Genomic DNA, 8,329 nt, shown 5'->3' with positions numbered 1-8,329 from the left:
GCGACAGCCTCTACTCAAGACCCACTAAAAATACTCCAAATAAATTTAGCTAGAGCCAAAGCATCCACCAACCAGCTTCATTTGACAGCAAGCACGATTAAACCGGATATCATCCTAGTGCAAGAACAATACCACTATAACAACGAAATCCGTGGAATTCCAAATTCATGGAAAACGTTTAGTTCCACTAACCAGAAAGCTGCAATTCTCATCCCGTCAGCCCAAATAAAACCTGCTCTATTGGCAACAAAAGTGAACGTGGTAGCTGTAAAAATTCAAACATCCTCCTATCCCATCACAATAATTTCTGCCTACTCCTCACCAGCACAAGATGTCAGCACAACTCTCCAAGAAATCCAAGAGATCATTACCAGCCTCCCGGAGGAAAAGATTATCATTGGCGCTGATCTCAATGGGCACAACACCCTTTGGGGGTACAGATCCAATGACAACAGAGGCAATGAAGTCTTGGATTTTATCTTAGCAAATAATTTATACATCTTAAATAAATCAGATGCTCCACCAACTTTCCAAAGAAATAACAGCATTGGCTGGCCAGATCTGACATTATGTTCCCAATCAATTATAGACTCTTCCATTAAATGGGAGGTTCTGGATGATATTTCCTTAAGTGACCATAGATATATACAAACAACAATAGCATCCACTATAGCTAACCAGTTCTACAAAAGATACAAGACACGCCATGGGAATCATCCTAGATTTCTCAATATACTTGGTAAAGATATTTATTATCTAGAAAATAAAATAGCAACAGCAAGAAATTCCAGAGAGCTAAATGACGCTACAATAGTTCTTCAAAACTCTATTATTAATGCCTGCAACAAAACCTTTAAGATCAAAAAACAGCTTTTGTTAACGAAACCAAACTGGTGGACAGAAAAGTTGGAAATTCATAAAAAGAAAGTAAGAGCACTAAGAAAGAGAGCACAGAGGGCACCAGAAATTGAAAAGCAGTGGAGATACCAGATCTTCAAGAAAGAAAAAACAGAGTACAAAAAACATATTAAAAAAGCAAAAAACACGGGCTGGAGAAATTTCTGCAGTTCAGCCTCCAACCCATATGGAAAGCATTACAAAGCCGCTTTCCGGAAATCTGTTTTCCCATCTCAAATTCCATACCTGATGAACAGTGACCCAAAAGGAAGTCTGAAGGAAGCAGCGCAAACCATCTTGGACCAGATTTTCCCTTCTCCTGCTATTTCAACTAACTATAATTTAAACACTTCAACGCAGCCACTTGACCCTCCATTTTCCCTCCAAGAAATTTCAAGGATTATAGACAACCTTCCGTCAGGTAAAGCTCCCGGTATTGATGGAATTGACAACCTCCTTAAAATTATACACAAGCGCTTTCATAATATCTTCCCAACTCTCTTTAATAAGTGCCTAGAATTAAGTTGCTTCCCAGATTCCTTGAAAATAGGAAATATTATTTTATTCCAAAAACAAGGAAAAGATGAGAGACTGGCATCTTCATATCGACCCATTTCTCTCCTGCCAACAATCGGGAAGGTGCTAGAGAAATTAATGACCCAAAGGTTAACTTATCATCTTGAGACCACTAATAGCCTCAGCGAGCGTCAACATGGGTTTAGGGAAGGTAAATCTGTAGACACAGCCATCCATGAGCTGATAAACAAAATTCAAGCTGCAAGAAGAGAGGGCAAGCATGTCTTAGTGCTCTCTATTGATATAAAAGGAGCCTTTGACAACTTGCAACACAAAGAAATTCTCAAAAGTCTGGATGAAAGTCCCTGTCCTTTAAACATCAATCGCCTCTTTCACAGTCTTCTCCAAAACAGGAAAGTGACCCTAATGACTCCAGAAGGTAGGGCCATGAAAGATCAGAAACAAGGCTGCCCTCAAGGATCATGCAGTGGTCCCGCTCTCTGGAATCTCGTAGCCAACGAAATTCTCAAGCAGGTCTGGCCAGAAAATGTACACATCCAAGCCTTTGCAGATGATTTTGTACTGGTTATCGAAGCTGACACTAAAAATAGCCTGGAAAGAGAAACTGAACTTGCAATAGCCAAATTTAATTCCTGGTGCTCAAATAATAAACTTTCCATCTCCACGGAAAAAACAACCCATATTTTATTCAGCAAAATGGCGAGAGGCCCCAGAATCATGTGGAATGGAGACATCATTAAGAGAAATAAATCTATTAAATATCTAGGAGTCCACATTGATGACCAATTAAACTGGCTAGAACACATAGAAAAACAAGGAGAAAAGGCCATTAAAATGCACCAAAACCTCAAAAGAATCGCTGGAAGCACATGGAGAATCTCTCAGAAACACAAAAGAGTTCTTTACAAGACAGTAGTTGAGAGAATGCTCGCCCATGGTTCATCAGCGTGGTGTCTAAACCCAACATATAGAATGAAGAGGAAGCTCTCCACCATTCAGAGACCATTTCTTCTCTACATTTCAGGTGCTTACCGCACAACTCCAACAGCAGCGCTACAAACCATTCTCGGCATTCCACCCCTGCACCTGCAATTACAGTTTGAAGCCAGACTAACGACAATATATCGCCTAAGAATCCCTCTTCCTCATAATATAACAGAGATACAACCAGAAGATCTAGAGAAGAAAGCAACTGGTTGGTCTACTCACCCTTCACAGCATCTCAATCCCAACCAAATTTCATTGGAAGATGAAGGAATAAATTTATCTGAAATAAATAATATCAATATCTTCACAGATGGCTCAAAAACAGAACATGGAGTTGGAGCTGCGTTTTGTGTTCTGTTCAATGATTCCTGGTCCTACCACTGGTCTGCCAAATTGAATGACAATAATACCGTTTTCCAAGCTGAACTCACTGCACTTCATGAAGCAGTAAAATATACATCTCAGTTTTCAAACAACAATACTTTTAAAATACATGTTGACAATAGAGCTAGTATCATGGCATCTTCAAATCCAAAGGGCACAAACCAAAAAGCAAGAGACATTTTTGGTGTCCTGCTTTCAAAACAAACAATAAAAATTTCATGGGTTAAAGCACACGCGGGCAATATAGGCAACGAAAAAGCAGATCAACTGGCAAAGGACGCAACGCAAAATGGGCAATTCTACATGCAAACAAAGATACCAAAACCACATATAAAAGCCCTCCTCCGGAAAGACATGCTTGAGGAATGGCAAGGATATTGGAGCAATGGTGTCACAGGCAGAAAAATTTTTAATATCTTACCTTCAGTTAACCTTAATCCCACTAACTGGAACAGAGAGGAAATTATTTTCTTCTCAGAACACGGCCCTTTTCCTGCCTACCTCAAAAGGTTCAACCTGTCTGAGAGTGACCAGTGCAGTTGTGGTGGGATAGGCACCGCACTTCATTATGCTACGGAATGCATCCTTACAATCTCCTGGCACATGAAAAAACCATCACCAAGCCATGAACAGGAATGGCTGAAAAGAGTCGCCGGCAACTTCCTTTCCAGACAAAAAATCCACAGTATAATTAAATTTATAAGTGGAAATAGAGACCTATTCTCGCCTCCATAGCACTCAACATCAAGTCTCATACCAAAAAAGACTAAGGGAAAAAACAAGCACTGCAGTCTCCTGTCACACATTTCAATCAAACAGAGATTGTCTTCATTTCCATTTCTCAAATCATTTTCCATCTGATTTTTTTTTTAACTGCATCCTGATCTACTATAACATAAAAAATGTGAACACAGATTATATGTATATTTTTACAAATTTTATCTCTCAATCTGCATTATATTTCTAAGCTAATTACTACAAATTATATTTCTAAGTTGAAAAATTATGTAAACGGTCTCATCATAATATAATTTCTTATATAATTGTAAATTTTGTAAATAGTTATTTTTGTTTCGTTTTCCTACTGTAAATATTTTGTTAATTAAATAAAATTCCCGTAACATGCCTACCAAACCGTTCAGTGACCAGAATGGTCACGGATACGGGGGTATGAGACGGCGTTCTGTTCTGTTTTACACTAAAATTTTCACTATTTCTCTACAAAACTTCCTCTACGTTTCTGAACATTTCTCCCTATTTTGAAAAGCGTTTCTCCTATTTATCTCTAAAATATCTCCTATTTTTTCCTTGAATTTTCATAATTTTTCCTGTTTTACACAAAAATTTTCAGTATTTCTCTCCAAAAGTTGCTCTATGTTTTGGAAGATTTCTCCCTATTTTCCCAAGCATTTCTCCTATTTTTCTCTAAAATCTCTCCTATTTTTTCCTTAAATTTTCATATTTTTTCCAGTTTTAAACTAAAAGTTTCACTATTTCTCTCCAAGTCTTCCTCTATGTTTTGGAATATATCTCCCTATTTTCCCAAGCATTTCTCCTATTTCTGTCTAAAATATCTCCTATTTTTTCCTTAAATTTTCATAATTTTTCGAGTTTTACACTAAAATTTTCAATATTTCTCTCCTATACTTCCTCTGTGTTTTGCAACATTTCTCCTTATTTTCCGAATCATTTCTCCTTTTTTTTCTCTAAAATCTCTCCTTTTTTCCTTAAATTTTTATAATTTATCCTGTTTTTACACTAAAATTTTCACTATTTCTCTACCAAACTTCCTCTATGTTTCTGAACATTTCTCCCTATTTCCCCAAGGATTTCTCCTATTTTTCTCTAAAATCTCTCCTATTTTTTCCTTAACTTTTCATTATTTTTCCAGTTTTACACGAAAATTTTCACTATTTCTCGCCAAGTCTTCCTCTATGTTTTGGAATATATCTCCCTATTTTCCCAAGCATTTCTCCTATTTTTCTCTAAAATATCTCCTTTTTTCCTTAAATTTTCATAATTTTTCCAGTTTTACTATAAAAATTTCACTATTTCTCTCCAAATTTTCCTCTATGTTTTGAAACATTTCTCCCTATTTTCCCAAGCATTTCTCCTATTTTTCTCTAAAATATCTCCTATTTTTTCCTTAAATGTTCATAATTTTTCCAGTTTTACACTAAAATTTTCATTATTTCTCCCCAAAACTTCCTCTCTGTTTTGGAACATTTCTCCCTATTTTCCCAAGCATTTCTCCTTTTTTTCTCTAAAATATCTCCTATTTTTTCCTTAAATTGTCATAATTTTTCCAGTTTTACACTAAAATTTTCACTATTTCTCTCTAAAACTTCCTGTATGTTTCTGAACATTTCTCCCTATTTTCCAAAGCAGTTCTCCTATTTTTCTCTAAAATCTCTCCTTTTTTCCTTAAATTTTTATAATTTTTCCTGTTTTACACTAAAATTTTCACTATTTCACTACAAAACTTCCTCTATGTTTCTGAACATTTCTCCCTATTTTCCCAAGCATTTCTCCTATTTTTCTCTAAAATTTCCCCTATTTCTTCCTTAAATTTTTATAATTTTTATAGTTTTACACTGAAATTTTCACTATTTCTCTCCAAAACTTCCGCTATGTTTCCGAAATTTTCTCCCTATTTTCCCAAGCATTTCTCCTATTTTTCTCTAAAATCTATTTTTTCCTTAAATTTTCATAATTTTTCCAGTTTTACTATAAAAATTTCACTATTTCTCTCCAAATCTTCCTCTATGTTTTGGAACATTTCTCCCTATTTTCCCAAGCATTTCTCCTATTTTTCTCTAAAATCTCTCCTATTTTTAACCTTAAATTTTTATAATTTTCCTCTTTTACACTAAAATTTTCACTATTTCTCTCCAAAATTTCCTGTATGTTTCTGAACATTTCTCCCTATTTTCCCAAGCATTTCTCCTATTTTTATTTTTGTATATTTTTCTTTTATTTTTTAAATTTATTTTAGCTAGTTTTCTCCATCATACCTAGAGATAAATTGAATAATTCCAAATCATATACGTCAAAAATAGTATTTAATATGAAATTATTTCTATATTTATTCGAAATTTTATGAGTCAAGTTCACGCACATGCGCAGAATTCATTCGTATTCTTAGCATTGTGCTTTTAGACCAGATTGACACCGTATTTAAAATTTTACTGGACAGTCGTAATGAGACTCTTAGACCCTTCAGAAGCCCTCGGGTTACGAGGTATGGTGGCTGGATCGGCAGCGTGTAGCGCTTAGTTTTGCAGGTCTTCAGTTCGAGGTTCGAAGCCGACAAATATTTTTATATATTTATCTTTTTTTTAGATTTATTTTAGCTAGTTTTCTCCATTATTCCTGGAGATATATTGAATAATTCCAAATCATATACGTCAAAAATAGTATTTAAATTCCAAATATTTCTATATATATTCTCAATTTTACGAGTAAGTTCACGCACATGCGCAGATATCATTAATATTCTTAGCATTGTGCTTTTTGACCAGATTGACACCGTATTTAACACTTTCAGTGCATAGCCGTGATGAGAATCTTAGGCAGTTCCGGATCTCTCACTGTACGAGGCTTGGTGGCAAGATCGGCAGGGTGTGACACTCCTTTTTGCAGGACTTCAGTTCGATTCCCGAAACTTTGCAAATAGTTTTATATACGTTATTTTTTAAATTTTTTTAGCTATTTTTCTCCATTATTCCTAGAGTTACTATGAATTATTCCAAATGATATGTCTCAAAAATAAAATTTAATCTCAAAATATTTCTATATTTAATCGAAATTTCACTAGTCAAGTTCACGCACATGCGCAGATATCATTAATATTCTTAGCATTGTGCTTTTTGACCAGATTGACACCGTATTTAACACTTTTACGGCCGTATTCACCAACCGTTGTTAAACATCAGCTGATGATTAAACGCTGATCAGCAGTCAAATCGGTATTCACCACACCAAACTGATTGGCAGTTTCCCCCTGTTTTGCCCCATTTTTTGATTCACGGACTTCCGATAGTCAAATTTGATCAACGGTTTTTCCGCATGCGCAGTTCTCAAGAAGGACAACTCTTACATTAGTTTTCAAACAAACATGGAGGATTTAGATACATTGGAACTATTGCAGTTGATATCAGATAGGAGGTGAATAATTTACACTGACAGAGTATCTGATTTTGATTTGTTAAATGAATATGATTTTGTTTCGAAGTACAGATTTCCCCGTAATTCTGATGAATGCATCTTTGAGGAGGAGAAGTTAAGCATCAATATTTTACGAAACAGTGCTGTAACTACTGAAGAGAAATTGTGTATTGCCTTATTTGTTATCAACAAATAATTGGCGATTTCAATCAAACTAACCAGTCATCATGTTGCCAGGCTATAAATGAAGTATCTAGATGTATAGCTGAAATGAGGTATGTTTACATTAATGTCTTTTATATCCTTCATATGGGAATCCCTTTTTATTATTATTATATCCGAGTCGATTTTGGATTATTATTTTCTAGAATTAAAACTAGAATCTGTCATTTGTATAATTCCTTGAACGTTCAATATTTTGAAGCAAATGAATTATAATTAAAAGAATTTGCTAAACTTATTAATACCTTTTAGAAAACTCATCAAGTTTAGTATGATTATACTGTTTTTTGCCAAATGATTGTTCCTTAAAATGCTTCCATTAAAAATATTTTATTGCATATTTTCTATCTGGTTAATCTAATGACTTACTAGTAAAATAAGTTGTTTCATATCTATACATATTCATATCATTTGTGTAGTCTTATAGTTTTTTAATTATATTATTATGGCGATATAAGTTATTAAAAATTGATAATGTATGTATGTAGTATTTTTTCAAATCATTTTTAATTAACTTTTAATATTACTTTTATAACTAGAGTTCATCTCTAACAGTTTTTTGCATTTGTCATGCTATAAGAGAATTTTCCCATTCTTTACTAAGACAATGTTACATGTTAATCAATTTTAACCTTGTTCCTTTTATTGTTCAATTTTGTAAATCTGTAAAAATATAATAAAGAATTCAAGTATTAAAGATTATTTGCAATATAAACTTAAAATTTTCATTATGCTTTATTCCATATTGAAAAATTCTTATTCCTCCACCACTACTATTATACAGCTGTATATCAAAGATTATGGCAGATTTTTGTATGAATATTTAAAACAAGAAGGGTTTTTGGAAAATAACCACCTAAATAATAAATATGTTTTCGTTGAACAGATAATATTTTAAGATTAGGTAAAAAAATATTCTTTCTGTAGAATATTTTCCAAAATTATCTGAAATCACTTACAAATTTTTTAGAATGCACATTTCTAGTGATTGAGAATAGAATATCTTAAGTCTTTTTTTTTATAATAGGTGTACTGTATGGATGAATTCTAAATATTTATTCTAAATTTAGATACAAAAAAATGGTATTTTTGACTTATATCAAATATTTGTGTTTATACTATCAATTTTTAAGTA

This window comes from Argiope bruennichi, chromosome 8, assembly GCF_947563725.1.
Source record: "Argiope bruennichi chromosome 8, qqArgBrue1.1, whole genome shotgun sequence".
Lineage (NCBI taxonomy): Eukaryota > Metazoa > Arthropoda > Arachnida > Araneae > Araneidae > Argiope > Argiope bruennichi.
Note: the sequence above shows the minus strand (reverse complement) of the source record.